Below are 20,537 nucleotides of genomic sequence, written 5' to 3'. Positions count from 1 at the left end.
CAGAGCTCACTGTGCACGGAGGCATTGGCATGCTGGAACAGGTCTGGGTCACCTGGTTCCAGTGGAGGAAAAAAATGCATCAAGTGACATCCTATACAATTGTGTGCCTCCATATCGGTGGTAACATTTTGGGAAAGAACCACATATTACTGCGAATGTCAGGTATCCAAATACTTTTGTCTATACAGTTTATAAAACCACAGTGCTATCGAATGCTCAATTCTGATTGGTCCGTAGGTATTGATTAAAGGTTTATGAGTTTTGTATTTGACTAATAATTGTACACGTACCTAATGTTGGATGTGCCTCATCACAAAAGTCATTAATATGGAGATGGTTTCTGTGAAGAGAGATTTATAAAACATTTATTTCCAACATGTTTTCACATCTTACATCACATGACAGAGGCTTCGGGATTAATCCGTAACAGTAAACTACAAGTTGAGAGAAAAGAGGCTAAGGAAGAAATGTGATGCGAGGAAATGCTAAAAGAGAGAAGTGAATTTCCCTACAACATTAAACAAAACTGGAAATGAGTAAAAAATAATACAAACCTCTCATCATTGCTGTACCGCCGAGGTTAAAAGAGGAAAAAGAACACTGCATTACTGTTATTGCCGTATAATAAATCATGAACTCTTTACTTTTCCTATAACCACAGGTCTTTCATATTGTAATTTGTCTTATGCCAAAGCAATTTGCGAATTAATTATTTAAAAAAAGGGCGTCATTTGATGTCTTTAATAACTCACAGAGGTTGGTACTAAAGGAGTCAATATCAATACAATTCTAATTTACTCTGTTTGTTAGGTGCAACCATGATATTACTAATAATGCCCTTATTAATAACGGAGTGATGTAACTTGACATCACTCATACCTGAAGTAACTGCATTATACATTTAGCATTAACTAGCTATAGGAATTTATATAGGCATAATGAAAGGCTGTCAGAGGTGTGGTGTCAATAATTCATAACTGAAGCAAACTGTGCATGGCATCGGAAAAGGACAAAAAAGAAAAGAAAAAACGAGCTATTGTGTTGTTTGGAGTGTCAGTTGAGAAACTAGCGCTCAATCAGCCACTGGAATGGTCCATGGCAATAAGAGAAAAGCTACAGCCGTTTGCAGTCACACCAGAGAAAGATGTATTGGCTGCAGGAGCTAAGTGGAACTTCAGCCACAGCTGGAAATTGTCTTATTGTTTGGAAGAAAGATTTGCTGGCCTTGGGGGGGTTCCATTAAAGCTACAGAAAAGTATTTTACAGAGGCCTAAAGGAGGATTTATTTGTCACAGGAAGGTAACTCTTACCAGCAGTTATGATGAATTGCCAAACAAACATATAGTAGCTATTATTTGTCAATATCAGTGATTCTAAGATTACAGTCACGTAATTGATGTCCACTACATGGACTAAGGTATTGGGGCACCTGATTTTTCCAGTCATATGTGCTTCTTAACCAAACTATTTCCACACATTTGGAAGCACACAATTGTATTGGATGTCATTGGATGCGATTTTTTCCTCTACTTGAACCAGGAGACCCAAACCTGTTCCAGCATGACACTGCTACTGTGCACAAAGCCACCTCGATTAAGATATGGTGTACATGGTTTGGATTGGAAGGTCTTGAGTGGCCTGCTAAAGAGCTCTGACCTCCACAATAGTAAACACCATTTGAGATAAATTGAAATACTGACTCCTCCTCATCCTGCCACACCCTACATCAGTACCTCACTTTACTAATACTCTTGGACTGTAGGTGAATGAACACAAATCTCCACAAGCACACTCCAAAATCTAGTGGAACATCTTTCCAGAAGAGTGAAGGTTATTATAACAGCAAATGGAAAATAAATGTGGAATGGGATGTTCAGAAAAGCACATACGAATCATATTTTATATGATTATATGATTTTATTCAGGAAGTCTAGCCACTTTATACAAATGCTTGTATATCTGCTTTTTGTTTACACTCTACAATCATGTCACAGCAGTGCAATTTATACCAGAAGCAGTTAAAATTTACATGATTTTAGGAACACAGTATGTAAATATTCAGAAAACCTTTTGATTCAAGGTTTTTATTTGTCACAAACATAGTTATATGTAGTTTACAACTTGCAGTGAAATGTAAACCTGATTGGCTGCTAAGAAATTATGCATTAGATGAAAGGGAATAAAATAAATAAATATATATATATATATATATATATATATATATATATATATATATATATATATATATATATATATACTATATATGAGAAATTAAAGGAGAGGAGAAGATATGAGAAAAAAAAACAAACAAACAAACAAACAAAATTGTCAGCATTGCTTAAAGCTGATAAGAGTTGTGGATGTGGAGCTGCTCTGTAGTGAGTATATCAAAATGCATAATGAAAGAAAAGCGCTCCAGAAATAGTTCGTCTAGAAGAAGCATTCAAAAAGAATCGATTTAAATATGTAAGTCACTGTATTTTCGGTATGCTGCCTTTTGCAAACGGATACTATATGCGGATACTTTTATTTTTTCTTTTAGAACTCTAACACTGTTATTTATATTCTGTTCCAGTCCAACCCTGTAAACCAACCAATCCATCAATCAGATACACAGTCGCTCAGTATGCCTCCAATGTACTCCAGTAACCTGATGTTCAAACCATACAAACAATCCATCAGTACATCAGTTAGTGGAATATTGTAATAAACGAAGGTGGAGGAATAATGAAAGTGATAGATAGATAGATAGATAGATAGATAGATAGATAGATAGATAGATAGATAGATAGATAGATAGATAGATAGATAGATAGATAGATAGATAGATAGATAGATAGATAGATAGATAGATAGCACAAAAGTTATACAGAGTGTATATACAAATGATATATAGATATATAAATACAACTTTCTTTAATGAATAAAAATGCTGTTTAATAGGTAAAATAAATCACCTGCTGTTATTGGTAAATAATCCAAGTCAAGTCAGCTGGCTTTATTCTCATTTCATCCATATGCATTACAGCACACAGTGAAAAGAACAAGGTTCCTCCAAGACCAAGTTGCTACATAAAACAACATGAATAAACACAAGATCACACAAATCTTACCAGAACAAACTGACCTTTACACATGACTTTACATAATACAGTACACAGTATGTGACCAGTCTACAGAGCTAAATGTGAGACAATGTGCAAATAAATTGTCCATATAATAATAAATATTTATTTTTAAGTTTTCTTGCTCTGATACCCCTGTAATGTGAAGTTTAAATTGATATTCTTTTTAGCATTTAAAGAATGACACCATTTGTTCATCTTTTAATAATTTCTTACTCAACACAGAAAAAATGCTGATATAGTTTCTGCTTATTTGTGTTACTCTGTGTATCAGGATCACATAAGATTTATAGGCATAAAGAATCCACCAGGTTCTTAAATTTGAGATTTTTTTAAGCTTACTAATAACACACTTCCCATGATTAAAAGAGGATTAATTGTGCAGCTCAAAGTTTGTGTTCATGTGTGTGTCCAAAAAAAGGTCCAAAGTAAAATATTAAGCTTTCATTAGTCTTAAAAACGAATCATTTTTTAGAAGTTAGTTCAAAATCGTACAGTATTAGAACAGTTACGTTGTTTGTTAATTAGTTTATGTTTAATTTGAGGCAAATAAGCTCTAGTGGGGTTCAAATCTGGATTCAGATCATTCCATGAGCTGATTTCAAAAGACTTTTCTAACCAGACTCCCTGAGAGCATCACCATGCAACTTAAATTCACAAAAATTCACAAGCCACTTGAAGTCTAGCTTTCAAAATCCACAAAAGGTCTCAGGAGTTTTTTTTGTGTTTTGTTTTGCTCATTTTCAAACTAATGATTTGTTGCCATTAAAAGCTATAAGATTTTTTTTACAATCCTCTGTTTATTATGTGTTCCACAACATGGGGCAGTTTTAATCCCAGCACAAACACAATCACAGTTCATCACACAACATAAAGCCCTGCACAGATTAATCACTCAGCCAGATGACGTGGCTGTTTCATTTAGCACGCCTCCGTCACCAGAATGTCTGCAACTTCTTTTATTTATGAAGCTTTATGAAAACTCTTCGCTCGTATCAGCGGAGTTTCATTTGCACTCCATTAATACGACATCAGCCTTTTACTTACACGTGTACACACTGCAGCTGGCGGTTCAGTCAAGACGTCACTTTCTTATAACCACTAAATCTCTGTCCCTGTGTCTCTCTCTCTCTCTGTCTTTTGCATAATTTTATCTGTAACTCCAACTTTCTGTATCTATCTCTCTCTATACATCTCTCTCTATTGAGCTGTCTCTTACTGTCGTTCCCCCATACCCTTCCTTCTATCTATCTATCTATCTATCTATCTATCTATCTATCTATCTATCTATCTATCTATCTATCTATCTATCTATCTATCTATCTGTCTGTCTGTCTGTCTGTCTGTCTGTCTGTCTGTCTGTCTGTCTGTCTGTCTGTCTGTCTGTCTGTCACTTTCATTATTCCTCCTCAATTTCTTTACCCAACTCTCTCACTTGATCTGTCTCTTTCTCTCTCTCTCTCTCTCTCTCTCTCTCTCTCTCTCTCTCTCTCTCTCTCTCTCTTTCTCTCTCTGCTATGCTGGTTTTGCACAAAACGTCACGTTTGGCAAGCTGTATTGAGGCTCTCTCTGCATCCGTCTGTGTCTCTCAATACACTTCCTCACGCTTTTTGTTTTTCGGTCTACATGAAGTCTCTGTCTTTGTATCTGCCTCTTTGTAGACATGCTGACTTCCTCACTCTTTTTTAGCATGCTTCCTCATTCCTGTGAAACAATATGTTGCCTTGATGCTGTTACCATTTCTGATTATCGTAGTAACAAAAATTCAACCAAAATCTAAGCTCTATATAATCAATCTTCATCATAATATTTAATTAGGTAACTATTAGCATGGCTGAAAAGCCTTCTAGTTTAAAAAAAATTAGTTGTTTTTTTATTGGCCCTCCTTCAGCTGTGTAAACACAGAAAATGTTTCAGCTGCACTGAAGTTGTGTGTATTGTGGGTATTGTGAGTATTGTGAGTACACAAAGCTAACAGACCAGCTGCCATTTTTCTTTTCTGCCCCAAGCAGCTTTTATTCCATCTTGTCTTCCAGTTGTCACAGTGATCAATGTTACAGCATGGAGACAGTTATTGCTTTTACAAATACTGATCGAATGAGTCTCTATAACCTCACTCTGTTTACCACCTCAAGGAAACTTTAAACACAAGTGTAAGCCAGGCAAATCGCTCTTCTGTAACCAATCAGGAAGCTGAGAGGATTCACCGTTTAAATGCATTCTAATCAATGCTAATTGTTCATGTTAATTATTGTGATGGAGTGTGCACTCAAGTAAAGGACAGAATTCACAGGGTATGACTTTAAGATGTATGAAATCATGGGACCAGACGTTCTGCTTGTTGGGTTGTAATGCATTGCAATTCAAATAATTTGTCCTCCAATTTGATTGGAAATGAATTATTAGGTCAAGTCAAGAGTCAAGAAGGTTTTATTGTCATTTCAACCATATATAGCTGACGCAGTACACAGTGAAATGAAACAACGTTCCTCCAGAACCCTAATGCTCTATACAACAACAATTACAGAAAGTGCACATAAAGTGCATCGTGTGCAACCTGGTGTAAACGGTGCAAAGACAACACAAGACAGTGCAAGACAATACACAAAACACAAAATAAAACCTGTTGTAAAGAGACAAAGTGAACAGTAGCAAAAATGTAAACAAAATGTTGTGTAAAAGAGCAAATAGCAGCAATCCAGGAAAGATGTGCAAAAACGGCATGTAGACAGTTTATGGTAATGAAGTGATGTGATATAAGTGGTACTGAAGACATGGGTGTGCGAAGTGTGTGTGTGTGTGTGTGTGTGTGTGTGTGTGAGAGAGTTCAGTTCAGTTCAGTTCTTTGTTGAGGTACACATGAAGTAGGGGAAGTAGTATATCAGTGGTTATGATGTAGGACTTCTGATCAGAAGGTTGTGAGTTCAAATCTGAGCAACACCAAGCTGCCACTGCTGTGCCACTAGGTGAGGCCTCTAACCATCAAAGACTTATAAAAAAGATAACTGTAAGTTGTGCTCGATTAGGGATCTGCCAAATGCTGTGAATGTAAATAAAATGGCAGAAGGTCTAAAGGATAGCATGAAGTGGAAAAGAAATCCACTATATGCATTTATTACCCTAATTACCCTAACACCTATGTGCTTGTAAAAGGAGATAGGTGAATAACAACATTAATAACCCTGATGCGGTATTATGCAATACAGTTATTATATAGTCTTTTCACAATTAAAAACTGTATTGTATGTGTATATGTATAGGGTTAGACTTTGTTATTTGTGTATTCCAAAAACATAAACTTAAAATATGTTGGTGGTGACTGTAAAACCCTGAATATATAGTACATACACCCAAGGTCACTCGAGACGATGGCAGCCTTGACCACACTGTATAAACACATCTACACTGTCTAGCCATTACCATTAAAGATTGTATTCCTTTTACTCATTTGTTCGTGTGTCATGTTTTGTATGTAAAAAAAAATGAGATCAGAATCCTTTTAAACATCTCTCTGACGTTCACCATATACTTATGTGTAATGTTTTCCAAGTATCGTGTGAATTAAAGTGGGCGGGGCTTCCAGGAGTGGAGAATTTGAAACTCCTGTGCGACTGTCACTCATTCAGGAGTCATATGTTGATTGGCTCATCTGCAATTTCGATTTCGAACTCGCAACCATCCGTATGTTGTGATCTATGCCACAGTGAGTACAAGTTGTCGGCTCTGTGTTGGAAAAACTGATTCCCTGATAAGTAAAGGACCTGTGAATTCTTTTCTCTTGTGAGCCAATAGAAATCATGTGGGCGGGACTGTGGTCTCATTGGCCTACATTAAGTATTATTCCTGATGAAATATTTTCCGTCAACGAATTAACTTTATTGGTGTCTGTCTGCTAATGTGCTCGTGTTTACATGTTAGCAGTGAAATCAAAAAGCTGCAGTCGAAGCATGTATGTCTGTGAAAGTGCGATGATTTGAGCCTACTACCCGTATGACCTATTTAGTGATGTGCAGTTTGCAGTTAGAGTCAGCTCAGATCAGAAGCAGGGGTTGTGTAATATTGTGTGTGCATGTAGACTTTGGTGTGAGCACTATGTGGGATCATCTGGGTGTGTGTTTGTGTGTTTGCGTGTGTTTAAGAAATTACAGTGTCCCACTAGACAGGCTGAAATTGATGAGGCAGCAAACCAGTGTTCTGCTCGCGTCCTTTTGAAGGTGATATACACTATGTAATTGTGTATGTGTGTGTGTGTGTGTGTGTGTGTGTGTGTGTGTGTGTGTGTGTGTGTGCACATTTCTATGGTGTGTTCGCTGCCCTTGAGGGTACTTTAATAAGCTGATGAGAGAAAGAAGGGGACAGAGTGTTTCTGTAGGCGACATTTAAGAGCAGGCCTGCGTTTTTGTGCCGTACTTTTACACAGCGGCTTTAAATAATTTTGCCACTGAAAGCGCTTTATTGTGAAAGTGACTATTCGAATTGAAGTTATCAAAGCCCCTCTCCACCGTAGACATTTTCAGCCGTAGATTTCCTTTCAGCGCCGTGAGCCGTAATCCTGTCTCTTTTGTGCCACTACGACATCACACGAGGGAATATATTGGTGCGGTTCCTCTTTGATGGCGTGACTCCGACCCAAAAAATGCAAACGCTGCCTGACAGAGAATAGCAACTGTTCAGCGTTCCTTTTTTTATTTTTAGTTTTAATATTACCTGTTCAGATTTGCGCCTTTTTAAAAAGGTGTTCCTTTAATTCTGAAACAGGAAGCAGACAAAAAGAGACTCTACAGTCACATAGGAGTAGGTCTATAAATATCCTGTGCATCGTTTATCCTGTTTAATCAATCCTTTTCATGTAAAAATAATCCTCCAATGCAGTGTATTAAAGCAAGTGAAACACTGATCATGGATCTAGTAGGGTTTCTATATAGTCCTTAAGCTTATTATTGTTCGTAGTGGACATATTTACCCACACTCCAGACTCCTTACGAGGCGTTCTCTTCCCACTTGTCAATCACCGCAACATAATTGACAGAGTAATTACAGTATTCAGTCTGCACAACAAGGTGCAAATAGATGCCATGTGGAGTAAAATCACATGAAAGGCACATTTAAAGATTGATTGCAGACATGACCTCCTCGTCCCCCTCAAGGACTTGGCACACCCGGCTGTGTGCAGGGCAGAAGATGTTTTTTAAGGACCACAGAAAACAAAACTCCCCACAAATCCTTTTCGATGAGAAATTGGAGACAGGTCTGGCATTTCCCATCCCACTATGAGCCAAACAACGACTCGTCTTACATTAGCTCATGCTGCAATACATCACATTTTCAAATACAAAAGCTGCAACGACAGTGAGGATGTTTCACACCATCATGGGTTTTCCAAAAACTGAGACTTTGGACACATTTATATGGGTTACATTTTGTGGTACACCTGATCATAATATTTGTACATGCTTTTCGAAACATCCCATTCCACATTTAGTTCCCTTTTGCTGTTACAATAACCTCCACTCTTCTAGGAAGGTGTTTCATCAGATTTTGGAGTGTGCTTGTGAAGATTTGTGATCATTCAGCTACAAGGGCGTTAGTAAAGTCAGGAAATGATGTATGTGAGGTGAGGAGGCCTGGGGTGCATTCAGCATTCCAATTCATCCCAAAGGTGTTCAATAAGGTTGAGGTCAGAGCTCTACAGCAGGGAAATCAAGATCTTCCACTCCCACCATTGTAAACCCTATCTTCATTGAAATTTGAGTTACAGTAGTTCATCTGTTGGATCGGAGCACACAGTCCGGTCCAGCCTTCACTCCCCACATGCATCAATGAGCATTGGTTGTCCATGACCCTGTATCCTGTTCACCAGTGTTTATTCCTTGGACCACTTTTGATAGATACTAAAAAATGCAGAGCAGGAACAGCCTACAAGAACTGCAGTTTTTGGAGATGTTCTGACCCAGTCGTCTAGACATTACAATCTGGCCCTCGTCAAACTCGCTCAAATCCTTTCCGAATAACTCAGAATTCTAGATTCTTAGTCAGTGACTCTAATCTAGTTACCTAGTGTTTGGTAACGAAGAGCTACTTTGCTTCAGCAACAATGACTCAATGTCAAACAAATCATTCATAAGCAGACATCTGAAGGGTTTCTTAGTTGCAACTAGTTTCTAACTAATTAATCATTTGGTTGTTAATCATAAATATAATAATATGTGTCAAGCAGTCATTCATGCAATGGTATGCAAAATATGTAATATGATTAATATAATCAAATCATATATTTAATCATCAACCATCGGACCTGCACATTTCTTACCTTCACCACCTTCTTCCATATAGATCAATTTTTTGTTCCGATCTCAACAAGTCTGGATAAACTACTGAGAAGGCACCAATTAGAGGCTGCATTTTATAGTGTTTTACAGTATTTAAAAAATACAAAACTAAAGTAAGTTTGGATACAAAATATAAAGCCATTTTCTACAACTACAAATACAACTTCAAATACAAATGACAAAAAACTTTTTTTTTTTTTTACTTATTTTAAATACATGTCATAAATACTGTACATCCCTGGTCATAATGTTATGCCTGGTGGGGGTGACATGACTCAACACCACTGAACAAACACACAAAAACATAACAAATAATAATACAACTTACTATATAATACAAAACACACAATATTATATAACTTGACACAACCTAATTCATTCTTGTGCATTGCTGTTGTTTTATATATATATATATATATATATATATATATATATATATATATATATATATATATACACACACACACAAATTAATATCAATCAACATTTCTTATGTTTCTATATGACTAGAAATTACATCTGTCTTCTCAATTCATCAGAATTGCTTCAAAAATCTGATATATATATATATATATATATATATATATATATATATATATATATATATATATATATATATATATATAATATTTTATTTATTTATTTATTTATTTTAATGATTATTTGGAAGTCGGTGATTTAAGGGTCTACAGAATGCATACATAATTTTTAGAAATGCTTTCAAAGGGAGAGCACAGGCACTATTTTTTCTAACCAACTAAAAAAGAGTGAAAGTATTCAGGCAATAAGTCAAAGTATTGAGACATGATATGTCGAGTCGTTCAGAGCCTGAAGATGCTCTATGACACAAAAACAGTCCTCACGTCCCCCTGCATATGGTGCACTAAATGATTGTGTCTACTGTGTGCGATTCCTTCAGGCATCTGACCTACTCAGCTGTGCTGCTTTAGTTCTGGTTGGCAGTGTGTGTGTGTGTGTGTGTGTGTGTGTGTGTCTGAGTGTTTGCATTAGAATTTCTGGGTGCGATTGTGCAGACCACTGATTGTGTATGTTTGCGTGCGTGCATGCAGGCACGTGTGTGTGTGTGTGTGTGTGTGTGTGTGTGTGTGTGTGTGTGTGTGCTATCTGCTAATTTTATAGCCTCTATAAAACAATGCTAAATGCCTGTAGTAAATCTAGAAGATGGAGAAACAGATTGGATTGTAAAAAAAAAAAGGGCGAGAAAGCCAGACTCATTAATGAGTCTTCATCTGTCGTTCCTACACACAAACATCTTATAGCACCTTCCTCAAACTAAAACCCGCTCTTAATTTACATCACAGCCTACAGCTTTGTTTGATGTGCCAAGAAGATTTGAATAAAGTAGAACTACCTACTTTTTTTTTACACTGACATTTTGCAACTTCTCCAGCAGAAAGATTTAGTTCTCAAAGAAAGCTGAGTACATGATGTGCATTTCTTTTCATGGATTTCATGCCGATCAGGCATTACATTATGACCACCAGCCTAGTAGCTCCTGCTTTTAACACATCACATTTAATGACAAAATGTGCTGCATATTAAATCCCACCACTAACAGGTGCCATGATGAAAAGATAATCAGTGTTATTCACTTCACTGGTCATAATGTTATAATGTCAATGTTATGCCTAAACTGTATATATATATATATACATACAGGTACAAAACATTATATAAAATGTATATACAAAATGTTTTTTGCTAGCTTTTTTTTTTTTTACTCCAAACTATGACTAGCTGAGCGAGCCACATCTGGCAGATTGGTGCAGTAAGTGAAGCACATTGTAAACTCCATCTGTAGCTCTGCTGGGCTTTTGCAAATGTAGCTGCAAAACTGGTACAGTCTAAAGAGCCAAGCTTGAAGAATGATTTTCTCTCTTTCTCTTCACTACTAAAGCCCCAGCAGTCGTTTGTCTTCTGCCGCATTGCTCCTGCTCCTTATCGCTTATCACCTCCATTTTCCCCTCGTCTCTGGCCGTTTATCTAATACGGCGCCTCACCATTATTCTTGTCTGCACCCGGCTAAAAATATGCATCCTATAGTGAATTGATCTTCAACCTACCCTGGTTTATTTAACAATGGCTATGGTACTTTGCTTAGCTCAGTTACAGTGAGTAATTACAGTGTTTATTGATGTTCATTTTCTACGCCATGAAATAATCACAATGCAAAAAAATCTAAGGTTTAGACAAGGGTTACATCTGTTATAGGTTATGGAAATAGTTTAAATTTTCTGGTCCCAGCCATTTATTCTTTTGTCATTTGACAGACGTACAGGCTCTGTACAGGAAACAGAAACGAACAATTCCGACCACAAGACTTGGGAATTGAACTAATCATTTCTGTGTCATGTACAGAGCTATTGAGTTCTTCATGTTACAAATAAGTCAAATTCGCAAACACAAGGTGAAGGAATCACTCAGTTCATTTTTTTTTTTTCCCCTATTCGGAATATGATCAACAGCTTCATTTTATTCTGCTCAAATGAAAGCAATGAACATTGATATTAACATCTAGTGACTTACATTTACTTAATTCATGCAGCTATCGGATTAAGAATCTTTTTCAGGGGCCAAGAAGTGGCACGTTGGTGTGGCTGTGATTTGAACTCGTGATTTGAATTTTTGGGACATTTTATTAAGTGTTTTGGTTTGTTTTTTTGTGTAGTCCAGTCTCTGGTCCAACTGAAAGAGCTGATTGGAGGTCTCAGTTTCACCTCAGATCAGCTTGGATGTGCACTGCACCAAAGGTATCTGTTCCAGGGACTGGACAGCGTGTCATTTTACATGCTTTATACTTCAGAAGCAGCGTATTTGCTTATCCATGCGAAGAATATGAGGTTACAGAATGTTTCTATAGGCTACTGATGTAATGGGTCCTATGCTTTGTGTCAGTGTACTGCAGGTCTAACATTATACAATGGCATTGAACTGGAAAGAGGATACTGCAGGCAGCTCATCTTTTGTTTGTTGTGCAAACATATGCATGAAAAGCATGGCTTGATGAGAATGCTAAAATAGAATGTAGACTTCCTTAAGGACCTCTGGCTTTATATACTGCACAGGATGATGTGGATGCAATGGTTGGACTCTGGTCTATCAGTGACTTGGTCCTTGACCCTTAGTTTAATTGCCAGTCACTCTGGTTAAACATATACCAAATAAATATTGGTTTTAATTTGATGGCCGAACGAACATTTACAGGTTATCAGAATGTCAGCAATATACCAACAAATATCTACAGAAAAGATTTCTTATAATTGTAAAAACAAAACCATACACAAAGGGGATCCCCAGAATCAAATATATGGGCTATATATACATAATATATTAGGGATGTGCATCTCCATAACTGAGGTCAATGCGATAGCCAATGATACAATACATTAAAGATACATATGAAGCACTTACTGATGCAATGTGTTACAATTCACCCCTATTACAATGCGATTCAAATTGAGTAAACACAATGCGATTCAATGCAATATGATGCAATGGAAAAATATGATGCTAAGCAATTTAATAGAGTACAGACAGTTCACTTTTTTCTTTGGTTCAGACAGACAGCAAATCATCAATTCACTTGAGTAATGCGTGTCTATAGTGGTGCAAATTAAAGAAAAAAAGATTCAATAAAACCAGATGTTCTTTTCCTGTTCTGTCTCGGAAGCAGCTCTACCTCTGCCATGTTAATCTCTATTCTATGTGACTCTCAGGTCTCGGTCTCTGTAGTTTTGGGATACGTCATATTCACATAGCAGCGGTGGTGCTGAGAGAACGTGCTTGAGAAACAGTTTAGCGAGGAGAAATCAATCTACATATCAAATATTGGTCACAAATTATTGGTCACGTTATAAATAATAAAAGTATAACGCATCTACTAATCATTATTTATAAATAAATCAGTTTTTACCAATGCAAATATGTTACAAATGATACATTTGTACAACTTGTATCCAATGCACATTTTTAAAAATCTATGCATCACAATGTTAACTTTTATGCTGATGCACGCTGAATCCTACCATTCCTAAAATATAATAGCAAGGACTACAACTACATTATTTAGAGACAGCACTATAATATCCATAACTACTGCATATATATTTGTAGTTGCTCTGGTCATATTATGGGCAAAGCAAACATTAAGGAGAGCAATATATCGATGATGCATACATAAAGCTGTGAATCCGAGATGGTGCATAACTGTCTGTCCATAAGCAAGATGTATTGAGAAGAATAAACCATAGAAGTCATCAGACTCCAAATGCTTGAGGCAAGGGAGTCGAGGGGGCGGGAGGGATGGGTAAACGCCAATATTCATATGATTAGAAAGGACCACAACTGCATTATTTAGAAACAGTTCTAATATAATAGCCAGAAGGCTGCCACTGTAATGACTAGAGATGGAAAATTATGCCCAATTGTACTTTTCTTACTGGATTTATTGTGTTTTGGAATGTTCAATACTTGTACTCTTTTGTAATTACATCTAAGAGCGACAAAAAACTTTCAAAAAGACTTTTCAAAGCGTACATGTGCATCTGTTTTTGGAACTTTACCAGGCTGCGGTGGAATATGAGGACGTATGCTCCTAGATTAGAAAAATATTCAATATGATGGAGCTAACAAAGACTCACTGGGGTGTCTGATCTGTCGCTTTTGAAGGTATAAAGGTCTCTAAAATAAGAAAGCATTTTACGGTGATATTTACTAATTTGCCAACATTAACATGGCTATATTTAACTAAACTGGCTTGTGTTCTTTGGTAATGCCTGGTTAGACTGGCATCAATTCTATTTTCATTAAGAAATATTGTACAGTTGCCGTATATACACTATACAAAAGTTTATAAACACCTAGCCATAAGATTTGTTGGTGCTTTTTGCCCATCTTCCATTCCATATTTAGTCTGAATTTGCAGTAATAATACCCTCCATTCTTCTGGAAAGGTGTTTCCACTAGATTTTGGAGTGCTTGTGGAGATTTGTGTTCATTCAGCTACAAAGGTGTTATTAAAGTAAAGTACTGATAAGGAGAAAAGGCCCGGCGAAGGCAAATCTGATCAGTAGGGTCAGCATTTCAATTTATCCCAAACGTGTTCAATAGGGTTGAGGTCACAGCTCTATAGCAGGCCACTGAAGATTTTCCACTTCAATCCATTGAACCATATCTTCATGGGGCTTACTTTATGCACAGGGTCATTGCCATGCTGGAACAGGTTTGGGTCTCGTAGTTCAAGTGCAGGAGAAATTGAATGCTTCCGCCTCCAAAGACATTGTATACAATTGTGTGCCTCCAGCGTTGTGGTATCAGTTTGGGGAGAAATTACACATGGCTGAAAAGGGCAGGTGTCCCAGAATTTTGTCCATATAGTGTACTGCACAGAAATGTTTTTATTAGTGATAATATAGCCCTGATATATAATATAATTAGTACTAATATATGCCTGATTTAATATATCCCTATATTTTTTTAAGTAGATGTACTATGTTATTTTTTTAATCAGATTCCATTGAATTATAGGTAGAATGTTTTCTGTGGGATAAGTAACTAAGAAAATAACATTTGCTCTAACAAGTATGTGACCAGAACCTTGAATGAAAGATTTACCATCTCGTCAAATGGTAAATTTCCAGACTGCATAATGGTGTAGTTGCTTAAAAAGTATATTTACTTTATTTCATCATTTAAAAAATCATTTGTAATATGTACATTCAAAAGGAGTTACTTTTACCTAAGTGCATTTTTGAATGGATATGTTCTACTTTTTTTTGTGGAGAACTGAATAACCTGTTGCCTGGTCCAGCCCTTTAGCAGGCAAGAAAATGTCTGGATGTTGCCTTCATCTTTAGTAAAACATAATCTCATATTATACTGCTTCAATTTGCTCCAGTTTTATTCTAATGACAGAATTAAAATACTTCCCGGCTTTAGAGGGTTTCAGCGACACAGACGACTTTAACTTCAGATCTGAAGTACAGGTTAGGAATAGTTTGGCACATACAGTGAGGAAAATAAGTATTTGAACACCCTGCTATTCTGCAAGTTCTCCAACTTAGAAATCATGAAGGGGTCTGAAATTGTCATCGTAGGTGCATGTCCACTTTGAGAGACATAATCTAAAAAAAAATACAGAAATCACAATATATGATTTTTTAACTATTTATTTGTATGATACAGCTGCAAATAAGTATTTGAACACCTGAACACCTGGGTGTTCAAATACTTATTTTCCTCACTGTAGCTCTGGGGCAGATTTCGGCTCAGCCACGTCTGCCAGCAGCGAAGGTGCTGTTGGTAATTTAATGAACCATTTTATGGCTAAATCAGACGGCTGAATTAAGCACCTCCCAATTGACCATGCACTGAGATGCCTGTTCCCAACCTCAAATTAGTCAAACTTTACTTGCAGCAGGAGGGCACTGCGACAGAGCTGCAGGAGAGTCAACATGCTGTTGCTAGTGAGCACACACACACACACACACACACACACACACACACACACACACACACACACACACACACACAGAGCCCCTGCTGTAAGTTTATCTACTTAGCAAGACATACTGCCTGGCATTCTCTCCACTTTAGCTGCTGCATGATGGCTGAGGTGTTTTGTTTTGGATTAGAACATTTTATGAAACAGGATGCAGCAAAGCGAGTCAAAACTGCACAATGGGAATATGGGTTCAGCCTCTGACATATTCCAAAAAAAATGGCAGGCTTCTGAAAAATCTCACAGAGAAAAAAAACGCTGCGTCGTTGAAAGGGAGCGAACAAAACCTTGTCAAACAAAATTATTTCTTTTCTTCTGTGACCTTTTCCAACAGACAAGCGAGTATTTTTAGCGTCGCAACAGCACCGTTGTATATCGTTGTATAATCTCAGGACAAGTCACAGTGCAAATGACCGTCAACTATTTAATCCTTTCTATGAACAGTTTATGTTAAAAAATGTTGTTAGTATTCGAGGCACTATAGGGGATTGGGACGTGATTTCATGCATGAACTCGAGTGATGTAGCTGAGGTTGAGGAACTGCTAGAGCCAGAATTCATACATAATACTAATATTTCAGTTTCAGAGGAGTTCCATAAAATAAGGTTCATATTTAAAAAAAGAATAGGTCATGCCCACTTTGGTTTCGAATACAGATGATGATATTTGGGCAATTTGCAGATACAAATATAGATTATGTCACTGTTACACCTTCAATAAGGGAAAATATGTGTTGTGGCCCTTCAGGGGGAAATAAATAGTTTGATGCTTGAAGCTGTAGGGAATCTTTTCTCTTTTCAATTATTCACACCCAGACATTTAGCCTCCAGGGCCACTTCTCTTTCCCTTCTTTGTCTCAATTCTCACCTTCCCCCTGTCTCTTGCTTTTTCCCAATTGAATGATTAGGATGTAACACTGAAGGTCACAATCGAGGCATTTTGGAATAGTCATGCTGTCCTCGCTATAGATATGTCCCGTTGCTCAATCACAATCACTCCCTCAGTGCACAGTGAGAAGCCACTGCAATAGGCTCTCCATTTCCAGGGGCTATTTTCTGTGTCCTTAGTGTTTGTGTTGCCAAGTTTCTTTTCTTTTTTTTTTCTCTGTAGCCTTAAGATTAAACACTATTATAAATCAGTTACTGATATAACTATTATCAGGAACATCCAGAGGGTAACACGGACACAGGTACTGGAGCGAAACCATTTTATATTGTAATAGAGTCTGTGGGATAATGTAGTGTGTGATCAATTATTCTTTTATCATTTAATGCACAATTCTGAATATTATGTAGGTATAATACTGTATTATTAGTCATTCTAGTCATCTTTTCATAGTAATCTCTCTGTTGTATAAAACAAAAATGACTACCCTTTGCCCCTGAATCCTGGACTTTGTGCAATTGGACAAATTAAAAGCCAAAAGGTAGTCACACCAAGTAATATTCATTTCATTTAGATTTTTTTCCGTTTGCTATCTTTGCATTTTGTAAATAATAAAAAATCAATAATCAGTATTTCACAAAACCATTATAGTATTTCTTTTAAAGGAACAATATCATCGAAATTAAACTTGGATGTGTTTTAGAGTGGTCAATGTGCAGCTTGGATAGCAGTATAGATTTACTATCCTCTAAAAAATAACTTACAACCATTATTGTCAAAATAGCTGGCAACCAAAGTGAGTACACCCTAAGTGATAACAGCTGTATGTCATGTAACCCTGCAAAGCTACATGTCCTATTCATCATGTTCATATTTTTATCTGCTTGTCAGGACCATACAAATTTGTGTATCTTGTTTCAGAGCAGTTAAAATTTTGTGCTTTGTGTACAATTCTCTCATACTGATCACTGGATGTTCAACATGGCACCTCATGGCAAAGACTCTCTGAGGATTTGAGAAATAGAACTGTTGCTCTCCACAAAGATGACCTAGGCTGAGTTACAATACATTGGCCAGGGTCATACAGAGGTTTTCCAAGTCGGGTTCCACTCAAAACAGGCCTCGCAAGGGTCGATCAAAGAAGTGGAGTCCTCGTGCTGTGGGTCAGGTGCAAAAGCTGGCTTGAGACACGAGTGGTGCCAGGATTGCTTTAGAGGTTGCAGAAGCTTGTCAGTGCTCAGACCATACACAACAAGCCGGTTTGATGGCGTCGTCCCACAAGGAAGCCTCTTCTAAAACTGGCTTACAAGAAAGCCTGGAGTTTGCTGAAGAGAACCTGTCCAAGAGCATGAATTAATAGAACCATGTCCTGTAGTCTGATGAGACTAAGATAAACCTGTTTGGCTCAGATAGTGTTCAGCATGTGTGGAGACGCCATGGTGAGGGGTACCAAGGAAATTATGTCTTGCCTACAGTCAAGCATGGTGGTGGTGGTGGTGGTGGCATCATGGTCTCGGGCTGCATGAGTGCTGCTTGTACTGGTGAGCTGCAGTTCATTGAGAGGAAAAATGAATTCCAACATGTAATGTGACTTATAAAGCAGAGCATGAAATAAGTGCAGGGGCCCGAGCACTACTTCTGAATTCCATCTTCTTCCATATTAAGTGTGGTGCTTATAATAAGGAATTCGGCTTAGGGCTATACTGAGCTGGTGCTTGAGTGTGTGTGTGTGTGTGTGTGTGTGTGTGTGTGTGTTGTTTGGGCTAAATCATTGTGTATTGGCACTTGTACTGGTGTCTGATGAAGATGAGCTTTTGCAGACCTGCTGTAAATCACTGAGAAGGAGCCTGACACGAACCAGCACACCGAGCCCTCCTACTGTCCCTGAGCTTAACTGACACTGCACATCTCACTGGAACCCTGTGGCACAGCTATAAATACGCAGCTATAAATCACCCAGCACAACACAGATAGAACAGCCAGACAGCCGTCACAGCTCTAGACTAAATCCCTGCATGGGAACCACACCTCCGAGCACCATCTAACATACATGCGTTATTCTAATACTAATTTGCTCTAATATTTGTTGAAAGTAATCACTGCTATCTGTCTGAGTGACAATGGAACAGATAATAATCCCCCATTCAGCCCATCAGAACAGGCAGTGAGATGGCACTAAGCCTCTAATCCCCAAGGAAATGGAAAACTTGCAGAAAATGACACATTGTGTACCTCTTATGCCTTTAATCAAAAATAATTCAGTTACTTTTCTCAGTGCATTGGATTCTGTTCTGAGGTTGAGCTTTTTTTATGCCACACAAAGAGATATCAGTCCCCATCAGTGGCTCTTAGTGTATTTCTTTCTGTCCTGAGTCAACCATTAGGCTTATTAACTTTTTTTAAGTCATCAATGAGCCCAATGAGCTATTGAGCCATTATTGGTCCGGGGTTCTTTCTTAATGCCTGTCGAGCAGTGTCATGCTAGTAGTTAATTGTGCTAGTAATCAAGCCAGTGTGGTCTCTTAAGTCAAATGAGGGACAAGGTTTGTACCAAGGGCTATTGAATATATTTGCAAGCCAAATGTTTGTCTAAGAACACCTGGGTGTCACGGTGGGGAGTTGGTAGACCAACGGGGTAGTTGGTAGCTCAGTGGTTAAGGCATTGGGCTTTGGATCAGAAGATCACAGGTTCAAATCCCACCACCACCAAGCTGACACTGCTGGGCTTTGAGCAAAGCCCTAAAACCCTCCCCTGCTCAGTTGTAAGTCTGCCAAATGTCGCAAATGCAAATGTTGTGGCCCCACAGTTCCTCATGCTTCAGCCTAAGCTTGAGGTTTGCCTTCTGTGCACAATTTAGCATGTTTTCTCAATGGGTTTCATTCAGGTTCTTGTTTTTCTTTTCATCATTTGTTCATTACTTTCCCAAAAAACATGCAGATGGATTAGTGATTAAAATGGCCTCTAGCTGTGAATGAGCAATGCGATTACAATGACAGCATAATACGGCTGTTTGATGTCAGCCATATTGTGACATTAATGAAAGTGGAGACCACCATTATTAAAACGTTACTATTAGCAGTGGTGGACAGAGTACACAAATGTACTTGTGTTAATGTAGAAATACAAGAGGTAGAATATTACTCCATTAAAAGTTAGTGCTCCCTTTAAACTTTCACTTGAGTAAAATGACAAAAGTATTTGCCTTCAAATGTACTCCAGTATCTAATGTACCCTGATTTATTATGGCTATAATGTTCCTACTATTATATTTATCACAAGACTCTTTGCATAATCAACTAAGTTTATGTCACAGGACTCTGAGCACACCGATCTATTAATAGAATGATATTAATAAATCAAACACTGATTGATACACATACGGTCACAAGTGTTGGTTTCTTCCATCATTTATTCCCCTCAAAATGTTCTGCTTGCTGTTGTACTGAGGCTGAACTGTATGTTGGTGATAAGTAGATACCACCAAGTGGCAATCAAAACAAGTTCAAAATAGAGTGTACGCTTGATCCTGATTGGTGGCTTGCTGCGTGATTGAACAGTTTTTATCCCCTCATAAATGAAAAGGAACGAATGATTTTCGCAAAATGTAGTTAAGTAAAAAGAACGATATTGGACTTTGAAATGTAGTGAAGTTAAAGTAAACGTCTCCCCAAATGAAA

At 37.5% G+C, this 20,537-nt stretch overlaps 1 protein-coding gene across 1 annotated transcript in view; it reads left to right on the top strand.

The window, feature by feature from the left end:
- The window catches only part of LOC124403188 (potassium/sodium hyperpolarization-activated cyclic nucleotide-gated channel 2-like), a 58,649-nt gene that overhangs the window by 28,309 nt on the left and 9,803 nt on the right, over positions 1 to 20,537 (top strand). The gene's annotated exons all lie outside the window — the stretch shown is intronic.

The sequence above is a fragment of the Silurus meridionalis genome, chromosome 20, assembly GCF_014805685.1.
Source record: "Silurus meridionalis isolate SWU-2019-XX chromosome 20, ASM1480568v1, whole genome shotgun sequence".
NCBI classification, from domain to species: domain Eukaryota; kingdom Metazoa; phylum Chordata; class Actinopteri; order Siluriformes; family Siluridae; genus Silurus; species Silurus meridionalis.
Note: the sequence above shows the minus strand (reverse complement) of the source record. Positions and strands in the feature narration are given on the sequence as shown.